This window comes from Panicum hallii, chromosome 9, assembly GCF_002211085.1.
Source record: "Panicum hallii strain FIL2 chromosome 9, PHallii_v3.1, whole genome shotgun sequence".
NCBI classification, from domain to species: domain Eukaryota; kingdom Viridiplantae; phylum Streptophyta; class Magnoliopsida; order Poales; family Poaceae; genus Panicum; species Panicum hallii.
The window spans coordinates 43,609,271-43,617,476 of record NC_038050.1 but is presented as its reverse complement, the minus strand read 5'-3'; positions in this window follow the sequence as shown (position 1 = coordinate 43,617,476).

Sequence of the window (8,206 nt, the reverse complement as noted above, 5' to 3'; positions counted from 1 at the left end):
CTACAGGTGGTCTGTTCGACTTCGTCGGAAGAGGGGGAGCATGGTTTTCGATGTAGAACAAATGGTTTTTCCATCTAGGAAGGTTTGAGGGGATTTTTTATGAAAGGTATTTTTTGCCGGCCTGCTGTCGCAGTTGGATGCCGGCGCCCCCTACTACAGAAAGTCTCTTCGTGGTAGGCTGGGGTTTGACGCGGAAGAGGAAGCGGAATAGATCCCAGTGGGGTTCGATTCCGAGAAAGGCTTCGCAGAAGTAGATGAAAATGGAAATATGGCAAATGGAATTAGGGTTGAGGTGATGGAGCTCAAGCCCGTAATAATACTGAAGGCCGCGAAAGAAGGAACAAGTGGGGAGGGCCAATCCCCGTTCGGCAAAGTGGAGAAATGTGATGATTTCATCAACATTTTCCATGGGAAAAAGTTCGCGGTAAGAGGGACGCCAATTGACAAGGTTCTTTTCTTGCAGCAACCCCTCGGAAACTAGTTTGTTCAGATGGTTGAGGGAGCACTTACTGTGTGTCCACTCTACGGTCGATGGCTCTGCCTCTTTCTTCTTTTCCTCGATCTCTGACTTCTTGGACGTCATCTCTGATGCGCTGGCCACGAGATGCTCGGGGGCTGCGGGGAGAGGGGCGGGGAAGTCGGAGCGGGAGAATCTCCTTGGGGGGATGGCGGCGGTGCTTGGCTTAGATTGGGGATTCTTGGTGGCTTTTGGCGGAATGTGGATTGAAAGCGCAGTTTTTTCCTACTGTTACCGCGGGGTTAAATAACCAGCGGGGTGGGGACAAGTTACTGTTCCGAAGTTCAGGAGTCACTTCCAAGAATATTCCGAATCTGAGGGGTCATTGGATGGATTGTTGGGATTAAATATTTGATTAACCATTTTTTCAGGGTTAGTTAGCCTGAAAAAAGGGGTTTTTCGAATTAATAATCTAATACCCATCATCTGTATCATCATTTTGGTAATTTCGCAAGTTGTCATTTTTAGCCTGCATGCCACGGTTGTTGGATCCTTATCTCCAAATTTTGTGGGATTTGGATTCAAGGCTCGGGGGCTGCGGGATACGTGGCATCGACTACTTGTTTTTCAAATTTCTTTGAAAGATAAGGAGGATTACAGACTAATGGGACCCTCAGCCTGATTCTCCGATTCAACCTAAGGCTCGGGGGCTACTCCATATGGAGTGCGATTTTTAAAATCGCACACCACAACAAAAATTCGGGGCATGAGCACCTCATAGCTTCGATGCAGCCAAGCAAGTACTCGAAGAAGGACTTCAAGACGAAGCTTCAGAAGAAGTCGAAGACTGCTTCGAAAGTACTTGATAAGCCTGCAGTACTCAGCTACGAAGAGCTCAGGGGCTTGTCAGACCCGGGGCCACCGGGCTGGGCACATAATGTAGTTTAAAGAGATTAAGTCCGTCTTATCTCTTATTCATTTTGTTTATCTCTTGTTTATCCCGTTTAACTAGGAGATAGAGCTAACCAACACGGAGGGGATCTACTCGAGATATGTTCTGGTATGATTCCTCAGCGGAGGTTGGTTAGCATCTTTGTAACTCTGGCCTCTCGGGTATATAAGGGAGGTCAGGGACCCCTCTCAAAACAGAAGATCACTAGGTCATTCTACACCAAAGGCAATACAAACCCCCATACAGGACGTAGGGTGTTACGCATCTTGCGGCCCGAACCTGTCTAAGCTTTGTGTTCCTTGCACCTTCGAGTTCCTGATCTCGACGTTCCTTCATCCAAAACTTACCACCTTGGGTATATCCCACGGTGGGCAGCCGGTTAAACACCGACAGCCGGAACTCAACTCCTCTTCCAAGATAGATCTCTAAAGATTCCGGAAATCTAGGTTAACTTCCAAAAACCCCTTTGCTCATAAACCCTAGCCGTGGAATCCTTCTTCGGGCTTTAAAACACACATTCAATCTTGCGCTGCCAACTCTAGATCTATTCTCCAAGCTCTCGATTCATCAACGTTCCCGATGGCGGAATCTTCGAATACTGCCGCTACTGTCTTTGGTCTGAAGGTAAAACTTCAACCCTTATTACTTTAATGCAGTAGTCGCGAAATTTATTGCGCTGCTAATTGACTCCTTCTTTGTTTATTTGTCTTTCTTGGGTTTTTTTCAGGCTTCCGATATCTTCTTACCGCATCCCTCTTCCCTCAATTCTTTCTGTCTCGGGCCTCGTTCTCATGAGAAACCCATAGATCTAATTTCTTCCGAGGCTAATCGGATCCCCTTCGTGAGCCGGCAATAGATCTAGAATCTTGGTCAGATAGCTTTCACGCTTGGCCAAATCCTCCAGAGGGTTGGATAATTTGGTATAACAGAATGGCGGACGCCTATCAGCCTTTATGGGAATCCATCGGGATAGCCGATACTCTGTCTCTATCCTTTTCCCCTCTTGAAAAGGATGAGAACCTTTTGAAGACCATCGGCTACTTCTGGTCCGATGCTTTGAACTGTTTCCTCTTTAGGCATGGTCCGATGACCCCGACCCTCCTGGATGTTATGATGATAACTAGCTTAGACATCTCATCGACTTGTCCTTCTGCTTATAGGCTTTGTGTAGTCCCTTTCAAACTATGCTCCAAAGCAGAATGCACTAACTGGAGCGCATACCTAAGCCAACATCAGAAAACAAAGGGTCCTATGATAGAAAAAGAACACACAGCCTTTCTAAATTTATGGCTAGAACACTTCCTCTTCTGTGGTCCTTCATTGCTCCCACCAAAAATTACCTTCCTCTGGCTTATGAGCTGGCCAAGGGTCAGACTATTGGCCTTGGTAAACTTTTCCTTGGGGAAATTTACAGATACCTTCATCTGATGTCCGTAAGCCTTCTTTCACAGAAAAAACTCAGGACTGGTGGTCCCTGGTGGTTTATCCAGTTATGGGCTCACCTCTACTTCCAAAGCTCCATCCCAAATTTCCCTTCTCTAGTTGGCAACTCTTTTCCTGATCTGAGTGGGAGACAGATTAGATGCACTAGCTTCGGGCAGGCTTTATACAGTCTTCCTGGCGGGAAACTGAATCCCCCAGATGCCTCCCGTTGGTTTAGGATCTTTTACAAAGGCCTAGATAACCCAAACTTCCTCCCATATGCCGATTCTGAACTTTTTGAGAACCCAGCCACGTTCCGGCTAGCCGATTTTGCCCATGACGCTGATTCTAGGCGCCTGTATTCCGTCATGGTTCGGCCCTGCCTTCTTCCAGTTGGCATGAGTACTTCTAATCGGATCATCAAGCCCGGATATGAGTTTTACCAGCCGGTCGTAGCAGCCCGGCAGTTCGGTCTTGGGCAAGTGCCTCCACATTTTCTTCTTCATTTCCTAACATCAAACAGAGTGGATCTCCCTGACGCTATCACCACCCAGAGGTGCTACAGTCTGTTTTCAGATATCTCCATCTCGGTCCCTACCGATCTTATTTTTACTTCTTCGACTGTTGACTTCAAGGGTGGTGGTCAATGTGGAAAACTCATGTTTTCCGAAAAGCTTTGGGGCCGATGCTGCAACAGATTCACCCTGAATATGAAATTCCTGACGGAGAGGTATTGCTCCTTATCTAATGTTCCACTTTTTCGACTTCACTAACCCTTTCTGATTTCATTTTCTGTTTCTGTAGCAGGAGGATGGCCCAGAGCCAACGAATGATGATGGATCGCCCTTCTTTTTCTTGCCAATTGCCCCTGTAGTCCTTTTCGGCAAAAACGTGCCTCCTCCCTCGAAGAGCATCATGCAGATCCAGCCCAATACCGCAAAGCTGACCCCCAAGCGGAAGCAATCTTCTGAGGCCGTTGCCCCCCGAGCTTGTGCCAAAATGCGGAAGATCCTTGTCAGAAAGATCCGGAAAGAAGTTGCGCCATCTTCCCCTATCCCAGAGATTCCAGTCGTCAACCAGGTTTGGATCGCCTTCCTTCTTTCATAATTGGTCTTCTGTTCATGCCCATTTTCTTTAATCACGCTCTCTCCCCCTGCAGCCCATCGTCGTGGATGTCTCCAGTGGAGAGGAACCCCCACGCCAAAAGGATTCAGCTTCAGAAGTTCCAGAGGATGTGGATGCGCCCGTTAGAGCTCTGATCACCCTTTGTGATCCTGATGCGACGGTCCTGGAGAGTCCCTCTACACTGGCTGATGTCCCGGTTACTTCGTCAGATTCGCGAGAGCTGATCGTGGCCACATCGATTACCAGCTCCCTTTTGGAGGGACCATCTACTGTCTTGACCACTACTGGTTTTCCTGCACGAGAGACGCTCCTACCAGAGCCGACTGTTGTCTCATCGGCTGTCGCCCCCTCTTCTAAAGAAGTGACTCCCCCGGCCTCTCCTCCCGTTGTTAACGTTCCACCTTCAGAAGGGACGCGCCTTCAGGAGCCGACTGCCTCTTCATCGGCTGTTGCCGCCTCTCTCTCAAGACACATATGCTTCACCCCTTAGTTACTTTTTGGTCTCTCTTCTGCACTACCTTACTTACTCACCTTTTCCTCCAGAGTCTGAATCTTTCAGAACTCCTTGCATTTGATCCTGCATCAATTGGGTCAGCCATATTAGAAGCCGATGACCCTCAACCGAACTCGACTAGCACTGCCAGTCGGCTTCTCCACATGAAGAATCTTCTGTTGGGTCCAATTGACGCCTTGATCCAGGATTCCAGCACAGTGAAACAGATCCTTGATGAGGTCAACTCCCAGCTCCCCATGAGTCTTCAGGTGAAGCTTTTGCCGGCCGGGCACCTCCCTTCTTTTCGGGCGAAGGTAGCAGAAGCTCGCCATAGGATTGAGACCCGGCGCTCTCAATCGCTTTTGAGAACTATCATCGCCGAGAGGTGTCAGTCGGTCAACCAGAAGAAAGTTGCTCTTGATGCCAATGCTAACATATCTGTCTCTGCCCGATGGCTTCATCTCCTAGAGAAGGAACTAGAGGATCTCGAGGCCAAGGTCCGGGCCACCAAACAGCGCATTCAAGAGGAAAGAGATCTTATCGCAGGCTCCAAGCGGGAGGCGGAAGTCCTGACTGCTAAACTGAAGGTGGACCTGGCCGAGCTGAGCGGCCTGAGCAAACAAGTGATGCCGGGAGCGGACGAGGAGGATGAAGCGGTAATCGCTGAAGTTGATTGCGTCCGTCTCGATGCCATTGCTGCTATCGATGACTTCCTCCAGAAAAACTGTTTAAGATAAACTTTGTATCCACATGTCGTGACTTTAAAGTTGATGATCACGCATCGGTTGTTCAGTAAACCACTGTGTTAATTGCTCCATCGAGATTTCTAAAGTCGATGGTCACGCATCGGCTGTTTTAATGATTTCCACGATGCCTCTTTTTTTAACGTATTGGCCGATCGCACATATCGGCCTCTTTTTTTGTTCTTATTTTGCCAGAACATCATCGGCTTCGTAGACCTGGTCCCTGAATTCCGTCGGTTCGCATCCTTGCGCAGAACTCCAGCGCCGCCTTGTTTAAGCTCACTAGTCATATCGGCTTATAGCCTGATGGATGACATCGGCTTTGCTACTCGTCGGCCCACATGCTTGGGAATTATTTCTTAAGATGTTGACCGTTGACTGCCACTGGAAACTTGACACCATCCAATTCTTCAAGCATGTATGCATTCCCAGGTAGGACCTGGTCAACCCTGTATGGCCCATGCCAATTTGGGGACCACTTGCCGTATGCCGCGTCCTTAGTTCCCAACGGTAGTACTGCTTCCCAGACCAGGTCTCCTACTTGAAATTCCTTTGGTTTGACCTTCTTATTATACGCACGGGCTACTGTGACAGTTCAATTACTTGTAAGCTAGGCATGTTATTTGTTAGTGTGAAGTATGTGCTTGTTAGTGTAAAGCTTGTGTATGTTTATGTGAAGTTTTTAAAAATTTAAAGTGCAAGTAAAAAAGGATATTTTTGTAATTACAGAAAAACCTAGGGTTGTTTTTGCAAAATATAATTGGATAGGAGTTAACTTCAAAATAAGTGAAGGGTGGTTTTGCAAACATGTTTTTCTTACTTTATCCCTTGTAAAATATATATTTATCCAAAAGTTTCATTTGAAATGTATGTGTTGAATTGTGTAAAATTTTGGGTAAAGTCGTGAAAATAAGGGTATTTATGTAATTTTATAAAAGTACAAGTCCTTTTATGCAAGTAGTTGAATTACAAAAATAACTTCCAAAGTTACTCAGGGCTAAAGTGTAAAAGGTGCAAGTCATCATGACATATCTATCCAATCATTATGACGTGTCTATCCCGTCATCATGACATGTCATAAATGCTTGCATTTAGGTCCTAAATATTATGAAGTTACACTCTGTAGGACAAAAGTAAGTCAAATCCAACCTTTGTTCAAAGTTTAACGTGTAAAGATATAAGTTTTGAGTTTTTAAACTTGAGCCCTAAAGCAATGTTGTAGAGTTTGAAAAACTCTCCAACTTTCGTTTTGGGCATTTCTTCATTAGGGTTTTAGATTAATGAGAAATTATGCTTTACAAAAAGATCCCTGCAATTTTCTAAATTGCGCATAAGTCCTTGGGAAATCCCTTTTCTCCTTCTCCTCTATTTCTCTTCTCCCTGGCGCTTTCTTTTTCCCCACCGTCGGTGTCTCTCTCTCTGGCCTCCAACCTTATCTGCACCCCGGCCGCCGCCCCCTCTCTCTCCTCCATGCGGCTGGCGGTGCGGGCACTCGGGCGTGCGCAGGACTTGGCGGCGCGGCTTGGGCAGAGGAGGCACGCGCGCGAGCGGGCGGCGCCGAGCGGGCGGCGCAGGCGCGGGGGCGAGCGGCGGGCGGCTGCGGCTCACGAGCGGAGGCGCGCGGCGCGGGCGAGCGGCGCTGGTGCGTGAGCGCGGGTGGCGCCGGGCTCGGGCAGAGGCAGGTGGCTGGCGGCCAGGCGCGCGAGCAGGCATGCGAGAGGCGTGGAGCAGACGCGTGAGCGGCACGCGGGCCAGGCGGTGCTGGAGTGGAGTGCACGCAGGCACGTGTGCGGGCATGGCGCGCGAGCGCGGGAGGAGCTACGGCGACGGCTGCGGGGCTGGTGGCTGCAGCATGCGGGCGGCACAAGACGTGGCAGTGGAGGGCTTCTGCACGAGTCGGTGCGGGCACCATGGATCAAACGGCGGCGACGTCCTGGGGTTTACTCCTCCGCGACCTCCTGTGCAGACAAGCAGCTCGGCACACGCACGACACGAGCCAAGGACGCACGCGGCACAGGCGTACACGGATGGCGCTGAGGCGCGGCAAGGCCGGAGCAAGCGCGGGTCCGGCAACAGGAGAAGGAGGAGTAGCTATGCAGGGCAACGACAACATGCAGGAGCAGCGCGCCCGGAGGTGTAGCAGGGCGCGGACGTGCGTGCAGCAGAAGCACGCTTAAGGGAGCAGAGGAGCAGCGCATGTGGCGCGGCAAGCTCGGAAGGAGAAGCTATGCAACGGCACGAGACTGTCGGGGCAGAAACAGCGCGGCGCGGATCCGACGCGCGACGCAGGACTGACGGCTCGGCTCGATTCCGCAGGCGAGTACGTGTGCAAGACAACAGGCCACGCGGTGTAAGAGCAGGATGGGAACAGCGCGCAGGAGATGCGACCAGGCGCGGCGGTCCTGCAGGAGGCTACGCGGGTGTGCCGGCCGTGTTTCAACAGCACACGTGCGTGAGCAGAGGAAGCTCAGCTCGTGAGCAGGAGGACCTTGAGGTTCGCGGAGGAGTTGGCATAGCGAACCAATCCGGTTTGCGGAGGAGTTGGCATAGCGAACCAATCCGGCTCTATCGCCTCGACCCAGGTGTGGCAGAACCAACCTGAATTATACCGGCTCAAGTACGCGAGTCCACTTTCGAGGGCTCCAACGTGCCTCAAACGGTATAATCCCTTGGCCTGTCGGGTAACGTCCCGATAAACCACCGATACACAGGATCAAATAAGGTTACCTCACACGAAGGTGAGTCCAGAGATACAGTCACCATTATATTTTACATCATAGGGAAATACATTATAAGAGTTTCCAAATGAAGTATGAAGTTTCAAATCTAGAGAAAAGACTACAAACCGTTAAAGCTATGGTTTTTAGCAGCGGAAAACATACGCGATGATTACAATACGTCGTCAAGACAGATGTCATGCTAAGCCCGGGCACGACATCGCTCGGTATCATCAATGTTGACCGAGGACGGATCCCATTCCACGGACCAACTGTCTAGAAGAGCACAAGGCCATG